The 22165-nt window shown below is 36.3% G+C and overlaps 1 protein-coding gene and 1 long non-coding RNA gene across 2 annotated transcripts in view; one reads left to right on the top strand and one right to left on the bottom strand.

Moving 5' to 3' along the window:
- The window catches only part of LOC141515471 (uncharacterized), a 186130-nt gene extending 179521 nt beyond the window's left edge, over nucleotides 1-6609 (top strand). Inside the window, exon 3 of the long non-coding RNA XR_012476335.1 lies at nucleotides 6553-6609. This is a non-coding gene — a long non-coding RNA (uncharacterized LOC141515471). The remainder of the gene's footprint in view (nucleotides 1-6552) is intronic.
- ALK (ALK receptor tyrosine kinase) overlaps nucleotides 1-22165 on the bottom strand; it is a 1220046-nt gene that overhangs the window by 496526 nt on the left and 701355 nt on the right. The gene's annotated exons all lie outside the window — the stretch shown is intronic.

The following is a 22165-nucleotide window of genomic DNA, read 5'->3' as shown; positions in this document are numbered from 1 at the left end:
AACTTGACTGGTAAGAATATCAGTCCATATCTAACTTGATGGAATTTAAATAGAAATAGAAGTTACATTTGAACTCAAAAACATCCTCACCAATAAAAGACAGGATACATATGGCAAGATGTCTGTTTGTGTTTAAAAGATCGGGGATATTTTATAAATTCAATCTGAGTGAATATTGTCGCAGGTCAATCAAAAAAAGATGACCTGACTAACCTTGAGCAAGACACCTAGAAATCTCTGTGCTTCCATTTTCTTTTTTTCTATTTTTTAATATTACAAACACTGATAGATCTCTCCTACTTCTCAAGAGGTCTCTTGTAACAAAGTAAAACTCGTATGTAAAATGAATAATATAGTGATCTCATCTGAAAGTGCATGCAACATTTCACATCCGTAGCACTCCCACTTCTCTATTAAAAAATCTATTTACTTTTCCTCCCACTCTCAAGTCATTGAAAAAAAGGAAAAACAATTTGTTGTAACAGATATGCATAGTCAAGCAAAACAAATTCTCTCAATGACTGTTTAAAAAATATATGTCTCACGCTGTATCCTAAATCCATCATCTCTTTATGATGGATAGCCTTTTTCATCATCAACTTTAGGGAGTCAAAAATGGGTCATCTACATAGCAACAGGAGTGAGGTGAGCTAGATGATTTCCAAAGTCCCATCCATCTCTCAAATTTTTTAAAATCTTAGGTTATATTGAAAGAGGTATAATGTTCAGATCACAGCTGGAGTATTACTTGTATTCATTTCTAGGCACTCCATTTTCAGAAAAAAGAAGACGAGTTCAAATTGCTGACTATGTGACTCTGGGCAGGTCACAATCCTATTTGCTTCAGTTTTCTCATCTGTAAAATGAGCTGGAGAAGGAAATGGCAAACCACTCCAGTATCTTCATCAAAAAACTCCAAATGATGTCATGAAGTGTCAGACACCATTGAAATGATTGAACAACAACAATAAATTGATAAGCTGGAGAAAGCCTAGAGGATGGCTAGGAGTTTCAAGTTCATGTCCTGATGAGGACTAGGTGAAGGAAATGCAAACATTGATTCTGCAGAAGTGAAGATATGAGTGGGGCATGATAGGATGTCTTCAAAGAGTTATCACATGGAAGAAGGGTTATAATTCAGTTAACATGATCCTGAGATCATAAATTTAGAACAGGAAAAAAAGTTAGAGATCATGAGCTTGACCTTTCATTTTACAAGTGAAGAGGGGAAAGTAATTTACCCAAGGTTACATGAGGAGTTAAATGACAGAGATGAGATTTGAACTTAGATCTTCTGACTCTGGATTGAATATTCTTTTCATTCTTCTACCTTCTGATATATCCCAGATGACATAAATAAGAAAAATTATTAGAAGTAGCAGAGTAGTAGAGTAGTAGATAAGGGTGTGGTGTCCAGGAAAAAGAAAATCTTCAATTTCAGGAGATGGTGAATTCCTTTCAAGTCTCCCAACTCTGGAATTTCCACTGACTGCCCTCCATCCTTAAAATGTCTTTTCCCCTCATCTTCATTTCCTGGCTTGCCTGGTTTTCTTCAAGTCTTGATGAAAATTCTACCTTTTATAAGAAGGTTTTTTTAATTGCTCTTCATGTCAGTGACTTCCCTGCATTTGCTATCTCCAATTTATCCCATATATGGCTGGTTTGTAGAGTTGTATGCATGTCATCTCCCCTAATAGACTGTGAACTCCTTGAAGACAGGAGCTGTCTTTTATCTTCCTTCTCATCCCTAGTGTTTAGAGCAGTGTCTAAGACATAGTAAATTCTTAATAAATGCTAGTTGACTTGACATACTGATCTCAAATAAGAAATCCATAAGTGATTGTTGGAGATGTTGTAGAAGGGCTTGACAAAGTTCTAATTCTGGTTGGACTAAACTCTATCTGAGGTGCCTCCCAACTCTATGAAACTGGGATTCTGTGAAATACAAGCAAGTCTCCATTTTGTGTTTTTTCCTGTGTTTGCCCTTTTCTTTTCTCATTCTTCCGGAAGTGGGTTGTACTGTGTAATTAATTACACTGGCATATGCAATGAAAGGAGCTATGATTTAACAAGTCTGCTGTAGATGCTGATAAATTAGATGTGTGGTAGGGGGAGTGTGGAGACAGAGAAGGGAAAATCTGCTTCCTTCTCATTGAGCAGCAGAGAAAACATTTGTCCATTAAAAACTCTTGGCTCTTCTGTTCCCAGGCTAGCCCAACAAAGTCTGTTTATCCCATATTATGATGATAATATGATCTTGACCCTATATATAAACTATCATGGATCTGTCCATGGAGCATTGAAAACCTCCCAACTGTGAGAATTTTGTAATCAGATCAACAAAATGACCAAGCAGTTAAGAAAATGAGTTCAGGACTTTGGCGGTTCATAAAATTATACTAAATTGTAGATTGGCTTCTGGAATAGAGAAATTGTAAGAAACCAGCAGGATTACATTTAAGTGTTATATAGAGATTGGACAACCAATAGACAGGCACTTTTGGAATGCAATGAGTTTATAATTTAGAAACTGCTGGGTTCATTATAGGGCATTACCATATTCTTCCATTGAAATTCTACTGTGATCCTTCCATTTTCTTGAGTTCATGAAGCCTAAACTCTGACAGATCCCAACCAAGCTAAAGACCTTAGGTATGGGTGTGGTGATGGATCCTGTACCTACCATCTGAGGCATCAGCTTCTCCCAGCATGGAGAGGTTTATTAATCAGAAGATGAGTACTAGGTAATGGATGACTTTTATGGCCAAGAAACTATCTTTATTGAATTGATGAACTCTGAGTGAAGATTGAAACTTTTTCCCCACTCTGCTTTTATTCTTTTGTTTTTAATGCAGCATAACTGATATGAAGCTATGTTTTTCATGACTTCATATGCATAGTTTTGCATTTATCATATTACTTTACCTTCTCAATGGGTGAGGGAGGGGCTTGAAGGGAAGGAGAGAATTCAGAACTCATAATTTAAAAAAGAAAAAATCTGTATCTATTAAGGTATAATGAGAATAGAACCATGGACAGGACATTGGCTATAGAGTCAGAGATCACAATTCAAATATTACCTATGAAATATACTATCTACATGTTCTTTGAGAAAGTCACTTAACCTTCCTGAGTCTCAGTTTCTTTGTTTGCAAGGAAATACTTTTCATTTCTAAACCTATATGGGAAGGGATCATCTGTGTAGGTAAAATCATGAAAATCTTTGAAATAGAATAATATTGAGAAGCAGAATACTATCTTACATTGAGAGCTAGCTTGGGAAGACCTTGATTCAAATTCTGCCTTGGATGCATGTTGGTTGTGAGGCCTTGGAAAAGCCACTTCTCAGAACTCTAGGCAATTGTAAGAGGGCAAGTCAAAGAGAAGGAACTGACCAGCAAGAAGTTTTCTTATCAGAGTGGTCCCTATAACAACAAAATCTCAGGTCCTGTACATATATACATATACATACATACATATATATATATATATATATATATATATATATATATATATATATATATATATATATATACTTGTTATCTACTCATGAAATTTAAATTTGTTTTATTCACTGCATTTGTGACCCTAGTACTCAGCACAAAAAAGACATTTCTTAAATACTTGTTGTGATTGGTTGACTCAAAATCCCTGTTAAAAACTTAACCCTCTCCCAGATTCCCTCTGCTCATTGATCTCTGATACCTTCTTGGCTCTCCCTATGCCCTAATCTCTCCTCTCCCCTTCTGTCCCCTCCAGCCCCTTCTTTCCTTACTTGAAACTTTTCTATATTCATTCCTAATTTCTGATTCAGGAAGATCTTTTTGATTTTTTAAAATATGTCCTTTCCCCTCAATTAAACACATCGAGGGGAAGGGCCATTGCTGCCCTTTTTTGTTGGTGTTCCCTTGGTCCTCCTGTGATACATGGGGCAACACTTTGCATACAGGCAGGAACCCAATAAATATTGCTCTTCAGGGGTCAGAGACAGTACTGCATTCGCAATGAAAGATAAGGCAAGATATTTTGCCGACAACAATCCTCTACTCCACATTTTTCATCCTGTGTTAAGAAAATGAATGCAGTCGTAAAAATGATTATTGTACTCCTCGATGATGGCTGAGAGGAGAAAACAAAGGAAGACAAAAATCTTCCAGGTCAGAAAGGCAGAATCACATTCTTCTAGAGCTCACAGTCCCTTTATAAGGCCATTACTGCTGAAAGTTCCTTGGTATTCATTTCATCCACATTCCTTTTATTTTTGGTAAATTTCAGGGAGAGTACAACATATGGGAAGCTAGGGATGATGAACTGGCATTGGTTCCTATATAACTTCTCTGCTCTGCTAAAACCATGGCCACATTCCTTCTAGAGGCATTTTGGCAGTAGGTGATATGATGAATGTTCAAATATAGCTTTGTAAAGTGGGGCAAGAGCCCATGGGGAGAAATGATACTCTGCAATACTACTTTTAAGACAAAGGCAAAAAAAATCCCCCCAAAATTAACCAAAGAAGCTAACACTACAGAAAACAAAGTGGTAGAGTAGAAGTGAATAGGATATGGGACTGGTTGGCTAACAGCAACCCCAAGAACCTAAAGTCTTTGATAGCCTTATTACTCATCCAGACTACAACTTCTATTTCCCAAAGTCTTCTGAATTTTACTCATTCTGCATCACTTACCACACTCCAGTCTGAAGCAGGTCAGAATGACAATGTCACTGGTATTCAACACATTAAGAAACTGGGGCATAGAAGACCAAATGCAGATCACAGATTAATGGATTGTGTGGGAACTAGAAGGTACTTCAGAGAATATTCAATCCTGTTCCTCTATCCTGTTTTGCTAATGAAGAGGAAATGATGGTCCATAAAAGTGAAGGGAATTGCCCATTGCTACATTGGCACATTTGGAAATGAAGCCAAAGTCAAAATCACAAAATGTCAGAGTTGGAAGGGATCTCACAGATTAGCTAGCACAACCATGTGAACAAGAATCTCCTCTATGACACACCTAACAAAAGATCATCCAGTTTTTGATTGAAAATCTCCAGGGAGGGAGAACCCACTGTCTTCTGTCATATCCCATCCCTCCTGCTATTCACAGATTCTTCAACTAATCTTCATGTGGCATGATCTCAAGACTCTTCATCAAGGAAGAGGCAAAGGAATAATTCATTAACAGGCACTGTGCTATGCACTTTACAATTATTTTCTCATTTTGATCCTTACAACTCCTAGATGGTAGGTGTTGTTATGGTCCCCAACTAACCTGAGGAAACAGAGGAAATCAGATTAAGCGATTTACCCAGGGTCAAACAGCTCAAAAGTATCTGAGGTTGGATTTAAACTTGTCTTGCTCACTCTAGACCCAGCTCTCTAACTGCTGTACCACCTAGATAGATATTCAAGGTTATCAAAATCATGTGACACACAGAGCTGAATCTTATGATTTCTGAATAGAGTGAAGAGTAACAGAGACAAAGCCCTCCATGGTCCATAGTCCTGGACTTCATGCTTCTCTTAGTTTAATCTAAGAACACAATACTCTTTCTTTATTTTTGCTAGAACATCACACTGTTAACTCATATGGAGTTTGTTAACCATGAAAATTCTCAAATCTTTTTCAAACTGTTGTCAGACCATGTCTCCCTTATGTAGGCAAGCTAAGTGCTACAATGTATAGAGCATGGGGGTCTGGAACTGGGAAGATCTGAGTTCAAATTTTACCTTGGATACTTACTAACTATATGACCCTGGGAAAGTCACTTAACCTCTGTTCTTCTCAGCTTCTTTATCTGAAAAATGGGGTTAATAATAGCACCTGCCTCCCCAGGTTGTTGTGAGGATCAAATGAGATAATAATAATAGCATAAAGTATTTAGCACAAAGTAAGCAGTACATACATTTTAGTTATTACTTTTAGCTATTAGGAACAATCCCTTACCAAATTAACAAGGAGCCAGTGATGAGTATACTTTTTGCTTTGGCCATTGAACCAATTCTGAATGCACCAATTCTAAGCCCATATTTATCCATCTTTTCCTGAAGAATAAAATCAGAGGCTTAATTTATTGCTTCACTAAAATCTAGGTAAATGGAAAAGCTTAGATGATTCTACTGCAATTTCCATTGAGTCTCTATCCCTGACTCAAGAGTCCGGACCTTAACACTAACCCACATCTGTGAGTTCTCATCTTTCACCACCCCCAAAGACTCTTTTCAGTCTCGGTTTTGTTACCTGTACAATATGAGGGCTGATTAAGGCAACCTCTGGGTAAGTTCCCTTCTAGCCTCTGATGGTAGCTGTGAACCTGTAGAAAGAGGCAGGCAAGGGTACAGACCCCTCTGTCTACTTCCAGAGGCTTCCTTACTGGACAGTGGCTTTTGTCCAATCTCTTTTTTGTTTGTTTGTTTGTTTTTTAAAGGTTAGTATTATGTTGGATACTTATTCATTCTTCTTTAAAAGGTTTCCTGTTAACATATTCAATGAACAAATTAGTTCTTGACATGTTAATGTTTTCTCTCTCTTTCTCTTTCTCTGTCTCTAGCTTGGAAATGAATTCTCCTGGACATGTTTTGGTACCTCTGTGAAAGGATAATAGTATAAGTTTGGTTTGACCTTCCCATGTGCCATGATGATTTCATTTTATCTTCTACTGCAGACATACCATCTTACAACTGGAATCTCTCAAGAATACCATCTTGTGGGGTGGCTAGGTGGCACAGTGGATAGAGTGCCAGCTCTGGAGTCAGGAGTACCTGAGTTCAAGTCTGGCCTCAGACACTTAAGAATTGCCTAGCTGTGTGGCCTTGGGCCAGTCACTTAACCCCATTTGCCTTGCAAAAACCTAAAAAAAAAAAAGAATACCATCTTTTTTTTTTGTTTGTTTTTTTGTAGCTTGGAGCTGCTACTTAAGATGCTTACCCTCATGGCGTCTCTAGGACCAATAAGTAATATAAAAATATAAAAAGATCAGTCTCATTGATAATACTATCACACTGAATCCCCTCCACCCCCACCCCATACTCTGCATTCAACAGAGGGGAAATGCTTAGGGAGGCTTCCCTGGCAAAGGGCAGATTTTTTTTTATTTAATCCTAGAATCCTAGAAAATCTGTGTGTTCTAGATCAGCCAGGAGAAATTGTTTCATGTTCATTTTAGAATAGACAATTACAGAGAAAACCTTCTCCTAGGCCTAGGTTCCTTACTTTTTAATCTTTGTTTCTTTGTTGGTCAAATGATTTTCTTTTAATTCATCACAGTCACAGCTCTGGGTATGAGTTGTTTAGACCTCTTGGTCATTTAGCATTAGTTAAACTAAATAGTGTTGTGTGTGTGTGTGTGTGTGTGTGTGTGTGTGTGTGTGTGTGTGTGTGTGTGTGTGTGTGTGTGTGTGTGTGTGTGTGTGTATGATCTTTGTGAGACAATAATCACCATGAAATTACAAATTACATTTCAAAATTGAGCTTTTTTTTAGTTAACTTTAATGCAAGACCTTTTCCCATTCTTCAAATGAAGGAAATAAACTTAAGAAGGGACCAAGTACCAACACTCAGCAGCTAATCTTGTTATTTATGTCTATTTGTCTATTTGTCTGTTCGTCTGACTGTCTATCTATCTATCTATCTGTTTGACTCAGTTTCCTCATCTTTAAAATGAGCTGGAGAAGGAAATGGAAAACTAATATCCTTACCAAGAAAATCCTCCAAATTGGAACTATGAAAAATCAGACAATACTGAAATGACTGAACAACAAAAAATAAAATTATAAAATAAAATTATAATGTCATATATTATAGTAATATATGTTAGCATATCTGAAATGCATGTGTACACACACACACACATACACACACATAGAACAAGCACTATTTTACAATAAATACCAAGCCTATCTTTCTCCACAACCAGTTTTTTTCAGCATTCTAGGACATAGTTTATCTTGACCTAGTGAGATGATGCTCTCTTACTTTCTTCCTGTTAATATTAGGTTTCAGACTCCCAAGACTCTTGACTCCTGATTAGGTATTCTTTTTATTACATCATTCTTCCTTTTTCAGATCATGGCAGAGCAAATCAAGTGCCATATTTTTATCATTTTTTCTTCTAAATCTTAATCATTCAGGTTATATCAAATGCATTTTTTTTCCTTTAAGGACACCTGGGTGGTTAATTGGCATTTATAATTATATCTGCTAAAAATAATCACAAATTATATATTCCCCATTTGAAACTTCTTCCTTGGACAATCTTCCCCACAGAAGTCAGTGGCATGCGTGCTATGGGCTGCTCAAATTTCCATTATTGAAATGTACTAGTTACTACATAAATCTCAGGTTCCCCAATGCAGATCGCCATTGAATCTTCTGAACAATGACATGGAAATTCTTTTTATCACAGATCCAGGATGAAGACAGATGAACTTGGTGGAAACAACGCAGAACTGGGTATCTGCCCCCATCTCTCATTTTCAGGGTGATTAATGAGATGGGTATACTTTTTTTTACTTGTCTTGAAAACATATTGAGTTTGTGCCTCTTCCCACTATGTTAAATATTGTTTCAGAATTACATTATCTCTCAAACAGATGGATGGGCTTGGTGCTATGCATACTGCTGACAATTCTCCTCAAGCAAAACATGGATTGGTGAGGGAGTCATTCAGCCATGATTAGAGCAGAAAAAGAGGTGAAAAACACACTGGTCTAGTTATAACACGCAAGTCTGCAGATATTCTAAAAGTAGAGGGATGAACCTGAGCCCCAGAGGAGCTCTTTATAGAAAGCAAACCTATCTATATGGGGAACTGATAAAAATAATAATAATAATACTATCTTATATTTGCAGAGTGTTGATTTTTAAAAAAATCCAATACAGACATTTTTATTCCTTTCACAACCTTGTGAGGTAAGTAGAACAACATAGACACACAGTGTTTTAGGAATTGACTTCAGTTAATCCTACCCTTGAGATGCAGAGCATCATAGGAGGTACAGTCCTTTCCTTCAGATGTGTCCTTATTATGCAGGTAAAAACTCATGGCCTCAGAAAAAAGAGATATTTATAAGAGAGTTCAGACCATTCCTAAGAGTTTAGTGATAAGATCAGTGTGGAGAAGGGAGGAGAATAACCAGTTCAAATCACTTCACTTCCAAGGAACTCTAGTCAAAGGGCCAATTTGACTCCCACCATACTAATAATTATCTTTTTCATTATCATTATAGTTCTTCAAAGTGATATTAAAAGTTTACAGAATACTCTTTTTATATATATTTTACTATTTACTAATTGATCCTAAATCATTGTTCAAGGTCTATTACAGGTATCATCATTTTACAGAAAAAAGAAATTAAGGCTTAGAGGGATTAAGTGACTTTTGCATTGTCACATAGTTGGCAAGTGTCAGAGATAGAAATGACAATTCCTGACAAAGGGGTAAGTCTGGATGACTAGGGAATAACACAGTTATGGAGAGGGAGGGTAAGTCTTTTCTTGGAATTCCATTCTGTATAAGGGACAAAAGGAAAGAGGCTGAGAATATTGGTTTTAAGGTTAGCCATCTTCACCACATCCCAAAAGCTATCTGAAGAAACTTTCTAGTTCACTAGTTCTACTTAGAAAGGTAGTTCTACGGAACTTAAGGAAGCCAGGGCAACTGAAATGCTGCTGTTGCTTGCTCTTTGTTCTCAAAGAGGAACAATGAAAATACAGTGTCTTGACTTGTGTGTGAATTGGATTTGAATGAGGCAGAGAAATGGAATAACTTTCTTATAGAATCATTGGAGCAATAAACAGCAGCTGCTTTTCTCCATTACTTTTCTTAAGTCTGGACAATACACAAATCAATAAATCAAGATGTGATTTGTAGCAATTGTGGATTTCTGTGGTGTAAATGAATTGCAAATAGTTGGCTCCAGGACATTCTTGAGCAACCCATTGGGAGGTCTGTAAGCCTGGAGTGTTGAGCTACAGCTGGGATTAGAACTTGGATCCAGGAACTACAAGGGATGTTAGCAGTCAGGTGAAAGACAATAGCCATCAGAGGTGATATTAGGTGTCCTTCATTCTCAAAGAAGACCTTGACATTAGAAAGGTCATGCAAGGTAAACTGGATTTGAGTGAGGGGGTGCTATGCTAGGTCACCAACCTCACTTTTTCCTTCAGAGTAATAAGGGTCCAGTGACCAGATAAGAATCAGGAAGCCTGGTGATGACCCTAGATGCAAGGCAATCAGAGTTAAGTGACTTGTCCAATGTCACAAAGCTACTAAGTATTAGAGACTGGATTCAAACTCCCATTCTGACTCCAAGGTGAGCATCACTTAGGTGCCCTAGCCATCAGAAGTAGTACATTTAGTGAAGAGAGTATTAGACTTGGAATTAGGAAGGGCTGAATTTTGTCCTGTCTTGCTTACTTCCTAGATGTGTGATTCTGGATAATTCACTGATTTCTCTCAGTCTGTTTCTATGAAAGATTTGGACTTCATGACCTCCAAGGTTCCTTATAAGTCTAAGTATACAGCTCAAACATTCTATGATCCCATGAAACCGGTGGCAGAGGAGAAAGGAAGAAGTCAATAAAAACCCAATTCTGCATTTGTGTGTGTGTGTGTGTGTGTGTGTGTGTGTGTGTGTGTTTAAAACCATTAATTTCATTTAAAAACTGCTATGGAAAGCCTAGAAGAAAACAAGATCGAGAGGTAGAGTAAATCTCACACTCAAAAGGGGGAGGTTTAATTGAAAAGAAGGAAAAAAAAGTAACTTATGTTCAGCTCAGCAGCTGAAGCGTCCCCACTGGGTATGTTTACTGGTATTCAGCAGGGGAGGAACCATCTAAACATTGAAGAAATACTCAGCCCGCATGTAATGTAAGTGGCTGTAGACAGTGTAAGCAAACCCATAAGGAATTCTCCAAGACATGCACCTGAACTAATGAATCCTGGTTTGCTACAGATTTGTGAGTAGATATCCCAGAATCATTTCTCCACTGAGAGGTATTTCCATCCCCCTCTACTGATAATCTTTTAATAAGTCTTCCTGGGCATGATTGTGCCTAGAAGAAGGGCATTGAAAGGAGTAGGCACAGAGACTATTAGTGAAGTGTCAATAGCAATTTGGGGTCAGTAAGATGTGTTTTGACAACTAAGTTCCATTCAGGACGTGTTTACAAAATTCCTATTATATGCCAGAAAATAGGGTAGGTGCTAGCCATCCACAGATAAAGAAATGACAGAATCTACTCTCCAGGAACTCTCCTTCAATATAGAAGACAGGACAGAATAAGAGAAAGTACTATAGAAAATTTGAAGAAGGAGGAGAAAAATCCTTTTAGTTGAAGGGATTGGAAAAGACTAAAGGGAGAAGGTATTGGTACTTTCCTTTAAAGGAAGGTAAGGATTTGAAATAAAAGTGGAGTGGAATTCAGGTATGGTGGACACCCTGGGCAAAGGTAGAGTGGCTAGAGACAGCTTGTTCACTTTCAGGAATAGTTGGCAGGGTAGATAAGTAAAAATGCTAATTTAAAGTAGATGAAGGTTGGGGGGTGAATGATGTGAGATAAAGCTTAAAAAATAGGCTCAATCCAGGTTGTAGCCTTCGATGCCAAGCTAAGAAGTCTAGATTTTATTCTAAAGGTATTAGGGGGAGTCATTAAAAGTATCTGAATAGGAGAGTGCACAGTTAGTCTATAGCAAGAGTAAAGAAAATAAGCATTTATTAAGCACCTATTATATACCAGGCATTATGTTAACTGTTTTATAACTATCATTGCATTTTATCCTCACAATAAATAGAAGGATTTTAGGAGGTAGATTCTTCCATGATCATCCATAGCTTCCATTGCTTTCCCCCTCACTACTTCCCAGACTATGATCCAACCTGATTTTGAATGTTTTTAACCTCCCTTCATAATTCTGACCATATTGTTAACCAGCTCAATTTTACTATCATTTCTACTCTTGAATCCCTTGCTTCTTTGTTCTATCACTTTTCATCCTCTGTCAAATAAAATTTGAATTCCTCCCACCATTTCCCTCCTCTGCTCCTACCCTCTTGCTACTGAACAGAAATGGAAAAGTCACACAACCAAGCTGACTAGAACCACCATAAATTTTTGATATCTGATTTCAACTGGGTCTTCAGTACCACAAGGAAAACTTTTTTAACTTGTCCATAATCAATTCTCTAACTTGCTTCTCATAGAAGCTATTCCAAGCCTCTTCCATTCTACTTTTTCCTCTCACCCTTTTAGCCTCTCATATCATACTTTCCTTGGAAAATTGAAAGAGATCCTCTTTCTTCCTTTCTCTGCATCTTAAAAGGCTTTGATATTACATACTTATTCTTGCCTCCTTTACTTAAATCTTTGATGAAGGTATGAACCTTCTTACAAGTAATTTTGAAGAGGAGGCTAATGCAATTGGGAGAATCTGACAAGCACTCAAAAGAAGTGGTGCTTGAACTGAGCTTTGAAAGAAACTAGAGATTAAAAGAGATTGAGTGATGGGCAGCTAGGTGGCACAGTGGATAGAGCACCAGCCCTGGAGTCAGGAAGACCCGAGTTCAAATCCAGCCTCAGACACTTAATAATTGCTTAACTGTGTGATTTTGGGCAAGTCACTTAACCCCATTGCCTTAAATAAATAAAATAATAAAAAAGAGATTGGGTGAGAAGAGTAGAATCTATACAATGGCCTGGAGACTGGGCATACAATACTATATACTGGGGACAGCAGATAAAAGATTTGGTTGGATGATAGTGTGTGAAGGGAATCCTGGAAGGGCATGTTAGAGTCAGGTTGTTAAATTCTCTAAATGATGAATAGAAGACTTTGTATTTGATTCCAGAAGCATTAAGGAACCACTAAAATTTCTAGAGCCAAGAAGTCTGATGTGGTCAGACCCTCTATGTTTTGAAAAATCACTTTGGCAGACAAGTAGAGGATGAATTGGAGTGGGGAAGAATCTGGAGTCCAAGAGACTCAGTCAACAAATACTATTTCAAAATGGTAACTATGATTTATTTATCAAATATCTACTGTAGAGAAGGATTTGCTGCATGGAGGTTTGTGAAAATGTTTGACCCTTTAAAACGTGTTCTCATAAATGTTAGGAGTCACATACTACTGCAGAATTTCTAATCACCAGGTTAAATCATTCCTATCACTCAATATCCTTGACACATCTCAATTGCATGGAAACCTTTCTCCATATTTATAACAATATTGATACTTTAGAGGAGCAGACTGGGTGGCACCTCCTACCAAAGCCTTTCCTGATCATCCCCCATATCCTCCATTGCTAGTGTCTCCTCCCTCTTCAAATTATCTTCTACTTCTCCATGTGCATGTTAATACCTCCATTAGAATGAAAGCAACTGGAGAGAATCTATTTCATATATGCATACATGTATGTATATCAATATACACATCTATGCCTACATCATATGAATATATGCCAGATACTATGATAGACTCAAGATAAAAGAAAAATTAGACAATCTATGCTCTCATGAAGCTTTCATTCTCTCTCTCTCTCTCTCTCTCTCTCTCTCTCTCTCTCTCTCTCTCTCCCTCTCTCTCTCTCCTTTATATATCCAACTATATGTGTATTTGGACTGATACTGTAAGCTCATTGGTAGAGAGAACTTCCAATGAAGGAATTTACTCTATCAAGGCAGACAGCATCTTTTGTGTATCTTTAAGAATATAAAGTATTGCCTTGGGCACTGAGAAGTTAAGTGACTTGACCACTCACAAATCCAGAATGTATCACAGGAAGGAATTGAACCTATGTCTCCATAACTCTCAACTTCAAAGTTGTCTTGTGTGTAATAGTTGTTCAATAAGTAGTTTTTAAATCAAATTTTGAATCAAATGGAATGATGTAGTGTTTTGTCTGCATTATAATTCTCAATTTATCTTTATAATATTTGACATAGTATAAATATTTCCCATAATTTAAATATGAAAAAAACAAAGCCCACAGTGATTTGCTTATGCTCTCATTGTTCCTACAAGGCAAAGCTGGTCTCTGAACTAAGATTTTATAACCCTTTCCAAACTAACACCCTATGGTTTTAAAGTAAACATTTTTTCTATATGTTTTCTATATATTTTCCACATCATTCATATCAGAGCAAAGCAAATAGGAAAAGAACTGGGAAATGAAGAGTGAAGGAGATGATATTATAAAAGCAGTGGGGACATGTTTACATATATTTTTGCATTGCATTTTAAAACTAAAACATGGTGGAGAGCTTAACAGAGTGCCTAGCAAATAGTAGGCACTTGATAAATGTTTCTTGACAGACTGAGAGAAGGGCTGTTCAAAGATCTAGATCCTAGTCTTCTGATTTCTCAGCAATTTCATTCATCTTTGAAATTACACTTCTTTCTTTCACCATTAACTACAAAATAGAACTCACTCAAAGCCACACAGAAGCCAATGACAATGAATTGGAATCTAGACTCCTTAATACATTCTCTCTTCTATTCCAATTGTTTCCTTTTAAAAAACACAATAAACCAAAATATTTAAGTTAGGAATTCTAAGTGATTCTGAATTGGGTGTGAAGAACAGAGAAGATGGAGATAGAAGGAAAGGATTCACTAAGGCATTGAATGGTGCTTTTTTAATTTGGTTTTTCTTTTCTATTATTTTTCCTTTCATTGGTAGTATTTTACAGAACTCATCATATTATGCAGGGCATTGTAAGCTATCAGTTATTTAAATATGTATCATGTTCCTTTCTTGGAAGTTTCCTGAGGGCAGGGTCCCAGTCTTATTTCCCTTGTACTTTGTATATTTTAATACTCTGGATATGGTAGTTATAGTGGTGATAGAGATAGTAATAATCATCATAACTAGCATTTATATCATGTTTGAGAGACTTTACATTTTATAAATATTATCTCACTTTATCTTCACAACAACCCTGAGCTATTATTATCTCAGTTTTATAGATGAGGGAACTGAAGCAGACAGAGGCTAAGTGGCTTGTCTGGGTTCTGTCTGAATCAAGATTTGAATTCAGGACTTATTGGCTCTAGGCCTATCCCTTATGCTACCAAGCAATCTTCATTAATATTTGTTATATTGAAAAAAATGACTATATGAAGGAATAAATAAAGGTTTGAGATACAAATATTTTAGGTTCAAGAGAAGAAGGATCAAGCAGCTACTTCTCTTTCCAGTGGCTCCATATAAGGATGGAGTTCTTACAACTTCAAATATATACCACTATTCCCTGGGAAGGAGTCAAAGAAAATGAAAGCAAAAAAAGGGGTAATAGGGTAGTAGGAGTCACTAGTTACATGTACCCATTCCCCTTCTAGCTCAAATGGTGACAAAAAGTCTGCTCTTCTTTAATGCCAACTTTAATCTGCTCTGATAAGTTCAAAGTCAAATAAAATATTATATCTTTAAAGCTCCCATCCTTAAATGAGTGCCCTGAAAGCAGCTATGGCAGCGATTTCCAAAGCAAGGAAAGAAAATAAATTATGGATTCAACCAATTGTCTATAATTTGCTGAACCTGAATTAAATGCTTCATTGTTTCATAGGAGTTGTGTCACATGAGAGAAATAAAAGACATTATTCCTGCTCACCAGGAGCTTCCAATCTAGATACTCTAATTAATGCATTGGATAGTGCACTGGACTCAGGGTCAGAAAGATCAGGGCTTAAATACAGCTTCAGAGACTTAGCTGTTGGAGTTTGTAAAAAATCAGTTAACCTTTATTTGATTCAGTTTTCTCAACTATAAAAATAAAGATAATAATAGCACCTACCTCCCGGGGTTGCTCTGAAGAGAAAATGAGATGATATTTGTAAAACACTTTATAAGACTTAAAGTGCTATATAAATATCAGCTATAATAATAATAATGATAAAACTTATAATTAAAGTATACTTGTAAATTATAAAAAATAATAATAATAATTATTATTATTATATATTTGGAGAGACAAGCCATTTATGAACCAAACTTGGAGTAACATCAAAGGATCATAGATTTAGAATTAGAAGAGGTCTTATAAACCCTTTGTATTACTCTCATTTTCAAATCAAAAACTGAGGCCCAGTGAGGGTTAAGTGATTTGCCCAAGTTACACTGGTAGTAAAGAGAATATTTATTTCTTTAATATATTGATAATAATTATATATATATATATATCATTGCTATGTATATATGATATACATTTATATATATATATATATATATATATAATTTAGACAATAATTTTCAGTTCTGTAATGTCATTTAAGAATTATCCCATTTGATCTATACAACCCTTTGAACTACATATTAAATTACTTTCTCCATTTCATAGATAAAGAGACTGAGGCTCAGATGCTTATGTAATTTGCCATGGCCAGGCAGCAATAAGAGTCAGATTCAAATCTCTCTTAATTCCTCACTTCAACATTCTTTCTATTCCATCTTGGCAGGCTTCTCTTTCATTACTCATATAATAAGATGATAAATCATTCAGCACAGACAGATATAGGATAGTTTTAATATGGTGATAATTGTATAGCAGAGACAAAGGATAGAAAAAAACTAGAGAAGAGAGAGATCAGTGTGAGTAAGAGTCACATTAAATCATAGGAGATAAATCATAGAAATCTGGACACAGAGCTAGAAAGAACCTTAGATGTGATTTAATCCAAATCCCATTATTTTACAGATGAGTAAATCCAGGCAGATTCAAGGTCAGTGCTTTTCCCTACTATACCACAAGGATTTAGAAATAAAATTCCCATCCATTATCAGAGAGATCAAGTAGTTTGACCAGGGTCACACAGCTAGATGGTAGTCTGGCAAAATTAGAACCCAATTCTCCTGATATCAATCTAGTTTCCTTGCTGGCTATAGATATGGAAATAGAACAAGGAGAAAGGCTTTTTAGGATGAGGAGGAAAAAACATGAGCAAACACGTGGAGGCAGAAGCGAAATTATGTAAGGAAAACATTTTTTTCTCAGTTTTCTTTTCAAAATGGAAATCAGCAAGTGTTGAAAAACACACAAATCAATACAGAATCTCTACTCCTGTCATTTTAACTGAAAACAGTTAAGCCAGCAGGCTTCTTCCATGAAGCGCACCATGAAACCAAAAACCAGTTTAAGAAAAACACAGGGGTAAAATATCCCACACAATAGAAGATATAAGGAAGTTCTTGTTCACTGGTGTTTCCTGTTTAAAAGCAATTACATGACAACATCAAAAGGGATGAGAAATAAGGGTAAAGTTCAATTTGGGAAAGACACTTTTACAAACCCATAGAGAAAAAGCAATAGATTTTTAAGGTTTCTCCTTTATCTTTAGGAAATCATTTTCATAAACTTATATATAAATAAAACACACACACACACACACACACACACACACACACACACACACACAAAACACACCCATAGATTTGAAATGTCAGTTCAAGCTTGACTAGGCTGAACAAGTTCTTAGTGATGAGAGCAATATGTTTAGGAGAAAAAGAATTCTGTTTCTGAACTGGCTATTATGGGACAGGAACACTGATAAAGCCAGACCAGTTTTCAATTTCTTTTGTCTATGTTTATCTATTAGTATGTTAGGCAGTGGTTTGTTATCTGAGTTAACAATTTTTCAGTACCTTGCCCTTGAATTTGGTTAAACTGCAGGTTAAATGGATTGGTCTACCTTCTGAATTTGTGAGTGCCTCATGACTAGCTGTTTTCAAAATAGAATCTGAAGGCCTCTTAGAAATGCTGTTTAGAGGACTCATCATTGTGTGGAGAGTTTGAATATTTAGATGTAAAAGGGGTTTCACTAGGCCCAACTTCCTCATTTTACAAGTTGATATCACTCAAATACTTAGTAGGAGAATTAGAATTCATCATGGTCAACATCCAAACATTTTTTTTTGAGTCCACTATAAAGTCCACCAACCCCCCCCCCCCCCACCTAGAGCCCAAACATTAATTCTTTGGGCTCATCTGTATAAACCTTTAAGGCTTGGGTTCTTACCTTTCAAGATGCCATTATTAGTTTAGGCCGTATATTTGGATCATAGTAAAAAGAAAAGAAAAAACCTAAATATATAAATAAGAGAGTACCTTATTAATGTACCATTCCTTTATAGTTTTGTGGGGTTTTTTTAGCCTTTTTCTACCACAATCTTTTTGATGATAAACGAATTAGATCATTGGAGCCATTCCATGATGTATTTGCCAAGCAGCTTTTTATCAACAGGATCAGTCTGATTTGAAAAGCTAAAGGACTGATTGTTGTATCTTGGCTTTCTAAATTCCTTTTATTTTAATTCCTTACTTTTCTTGCTATCTGATTTGTTCTTATAGGTAGCCATCGTGGATACCTACTTCTATTGTAGGGTGACTTAGAGAAGGGAGAATAAAGGGAGAAGGAAAAGGAAAATTGAGAAGAGCTAAGAGGAAGAGAAGAAAGAGAAAAAAGAGAAGAAACGGAAAAGGAAAAAAAGGGAGAGAAAAAATAAAGATAAGCAGGCAGAGAATGAGAGAAGGAAGGGAAAAGAGAATAAGGAGGGAGAGAGAAATTAAATAAAGGAAAAAAGGGGGAAGAAAAAAAAGGAAGGAGATGAAAGAAAATGATAAAAGGGGAAAAGAAAGAAGGGAGAGAAAAAGAGAAGAGAAGAAAAGAGAAAAAGAAAAGAGAAAAAGAAAAGAAGAGAGGAAGAAGAGAGGAAAGAAGTGAAAAAGGAAAAATGGGAACAAAAGAGAGGAAGGAGAAACCTAAGCAATGAAGAAAGAGAAAACAAACAAAAAAACAAAAGAGCAGAGAAGAAAGGTAAGAATAGAGGATGAGATATGGCTTTCCCTTTCCACCAGCATAAACCCATTCCTATATTCTTATATTTCTTTTATGTATGGTTCACAGACCACCAGTTCTGCATTATTGTATACTTGGGACCTATCAATCCTTCAGCAGAAACTTCACCAACTTCTGCTGCTTTTGTGCCTGGCTCTTGTGACCCCGCCCCCCTTCTTCTCTGTGTATTCTGGGCTTCTCCAGCTAAGAAAGTAAAACCAGACAGGAAAAGTATAAATCCCTTTATCTGGCTCTTAAACTGCAACTCCTAGAATCAGTTTTTTCCTTTGGTAGAAACAGTGACCCTTTCAGAATGGGTCTCCACCACCTTTGGTGGCATCCAGGCTCACGGGTCCCAAATAGGCATTTTTATATACTTTCACATACATATCCTTGATGTCAATTTAATCTTTGCTCTTCACTTATCCAAGTCAAAGAAGGGACTAAAGAAAAGAAAACAACAGAACAACATTCCTGGGTCTCTAAACATTGAAATGCTGCAATATAATAATGACAACTTCCCTTTACATATCACTTTAAGATTTGTGAAACATTGTAGAGCATGTCTTATCTTAGTTCAGTCTCCAAGCAACCTTGTGAAGTAAGGACTGTCAATATTATTATTTCCATATGAACAAATTGAAGTTTGGAGAGTCTATTGCTTTCTCATGATTCATTCATTCATCTATTCAACAAATATTTATCAGTCACCTATATATGCCAGACTCTGAAACTACAAAGACAAAAATATAATTCTTTATGCTCTTGAGGAGCTTAGATTGCAAAATATACTATTGGAAAATAACAACTTGTATATGCACACAGAAAATTAAATATAAATGTAAAACATATAGAAATTTAAAGGAAGTGAGGAAGCATTTATTAAACACTCTCTTCCATGAAATATGCAAAGTGATTTAAAAGTGTTATTTATTTAAACATTTAATTTGATTATAAATCATGTTTATGGTAAATTTATTAATATAGAATATTAATAAAATAATTTTCTCATTCAGTCACACTGGGAGGTATATTCTATTATTATCTCCATTTTATGGATGGAGAAACTGAGGCAGGCAAGAAGTTATGTGACTTGCTCAGAGCACACAACTAGTATGTGAGGTAAAATTTGAACTCTGATCTTCTTGACTCCAAGGCTAAAACTGTATGTATTGAACCTCCTAGCTACCAACAGAGTAGGCAGGAATCAGTGGAGGTTTTCTGTTGGAAGCATTCCCTGAATTGAAATGAGCCAAGTATGTTGTGAGGTAGAGGTTAAAAGGGTTTGAATTCCAGTTATAGGGCAATGGACAATGTAAAGACAGGGAGATAGATGGGATATATTTCAAGGACAGAGAGACTTACTCTGCCTCTCATCTTCTAACACAAGATGAAAATAGCCTAATTTAAAGAATGGAAATGAACTACATAAGCAATCATCCCAGCTAAGAGTCTTTGAGAACTCCACTTCTAAGGGGAAACCAGAAGATAAGTGGGAGGGAAAAGAAGAGGAACAAATCTACTCCTTAGAAGCAGGTATTGGCTACTGTCTACCATAACTTTTCTTTTGACATACAAAAGCACATCAAGTATCAACTCCATTTTATAGATGAGAAAACTGAGACCCATAGAAGTTATGAATTTTTTTAAAAAGTGTTGTTGATATGTTTTATTTTTATATCACTTTCATTTCTAAGTATATTCCTCTTCCCTTCTCAGTGGGTCTTCCCTTATTAAAAAAAAACAATAATAAAGGAAAGATGAACCTGCATCAAAATCAAATAACATAGCCAAATAACACAACCTCTCATCTCTCTCATAAAGAAATTCCAAGTAATCTTAAAAATTACAGTAGTACCTTAGGTCTTTCAAAAGAATATGATCATCTTTGAATAATGATGACACTGTCTTTTAACAAGAAGCAAGTTGGCCAAATGGCAACAATCTAGATGACAAACTGAATGGAGTAGTCAGATAGACTGTAAATGTGAAGGGATATTCTAATGCTATTAAGACCAACAAGTATAAAAAAATTAAAGAAATCTGGAAGAGCCCTTTAGGGAATAATGTAAATGAAAAAGCAGGAGAAGGGAGTAAATGCTCCCTATAACCAGGTAAAATGAAAAGTGTATGAGGATAGTGATTTGGAGGAAATGACTGACTAGTTGTTATGATACATCATGCACTGAAATTAATCCAAATATAAACAGATACTGAGTAAGTCTAGCTGGTTTTATTAAGATGACCTGTTAATTTTTAAAATAATTTTTATTAGTAAGAATGATAATAATAATAGAATCCTCAGTGGCTCCCAATTGCTATTTGTATACAATACCCATTTTTTGGTTGACTTTTAAAGTCTGCCATAACTTGGCTGCCTATCTTTCCAGACATTTCATCCACAGTCTGTTCTAACCAAACTGACACCCCAGATGTATCTTAATTTTAGCCTTCCTCCTCCTACATGCATGTATTTGCACAGGCTAACCACCATTGATGGAGTGAACTCTCTTCTCACTTTTGCCACTTAGAATCTTGTGCTTCCTGTAAGGCTCAGTTAAAGCACCACATTCTCGAGGAAGCATCTTTGGAATTTCCTAGATAGTAGTGATCTCTTTCATCACAAATCATCTTTTATTTACTTTTGTGCTTCTGCATTGCATCCTGCCAGTAACATGGATGCACCTTGAGGACAGAGAGTACTTTTTTCTTAGTCCTTTTATTTCCAGAACCTAGAGAGGCACCTTGCACTTAGTAATTAATAAATGCTTATCTACTTGAATGGCTGGAGCAAGAGTAATCATTAACAGTCTGATATCAGTTAAGGAGAAGGTCTCTAGTGGAGTGTTCTTGGGATCTGGGATTGCCTTTATTCTGTTTAATACTTTTTTTTTAAATCAATGACTTAGATAAAGGGATAGGTGGCACACTTGCCAAATTTTCTGATGATATAAAGCTAGGAAAGACAGTTAACAAATTGACCAAAACAGTGAAGTTCCAAAATTATCCCCAAAAGTCAAGACACTGGTACAGATGCAGTAAGATGGAATTAATAGGGACAATGAGAACTTTATCTGACAGCCTGGATGCTACAGTGGATAGAGCACTGGTCTTAGAATTAGGAGGAAGGGAATTCAAATCCAGTTTCTGACACTTACTAGCTTGTGTAACCTTGCACAGTTTACTTAAACCTGATTGCCTCTCCTCCAGGGAATTTCCAGTCATCCTGATTCATATCTGGCCACTGGACTCAGATGCCTCTGGAGGAGAAAGTGAGGTTGGTGAACTAGCATAGCACCCCCCCCCCAATCCAATTCATGTGTTTCTCATAGCA

The sequence above is a fragment of the Macrotis lagotis genome, chromosome 1 (genome assembly GCF_037893015.1).
Source record: "Macrotis lagotis isolate mMagLag1 chromosome 1, bilby.v1.9.chrom.fasta, whole genome shotgun sequence".
NCBI lineage: Eukaryota > Metazoa > Chordata > Mammalia > Peramelemorphia > Peramelidae > Macrotis > Macrotis lagotis.
The sequence above is the reverse complement of the archived record's forward strand: the minus strand, read 5'-3'. Positions and strand labels throughout refer to the sequence as shown.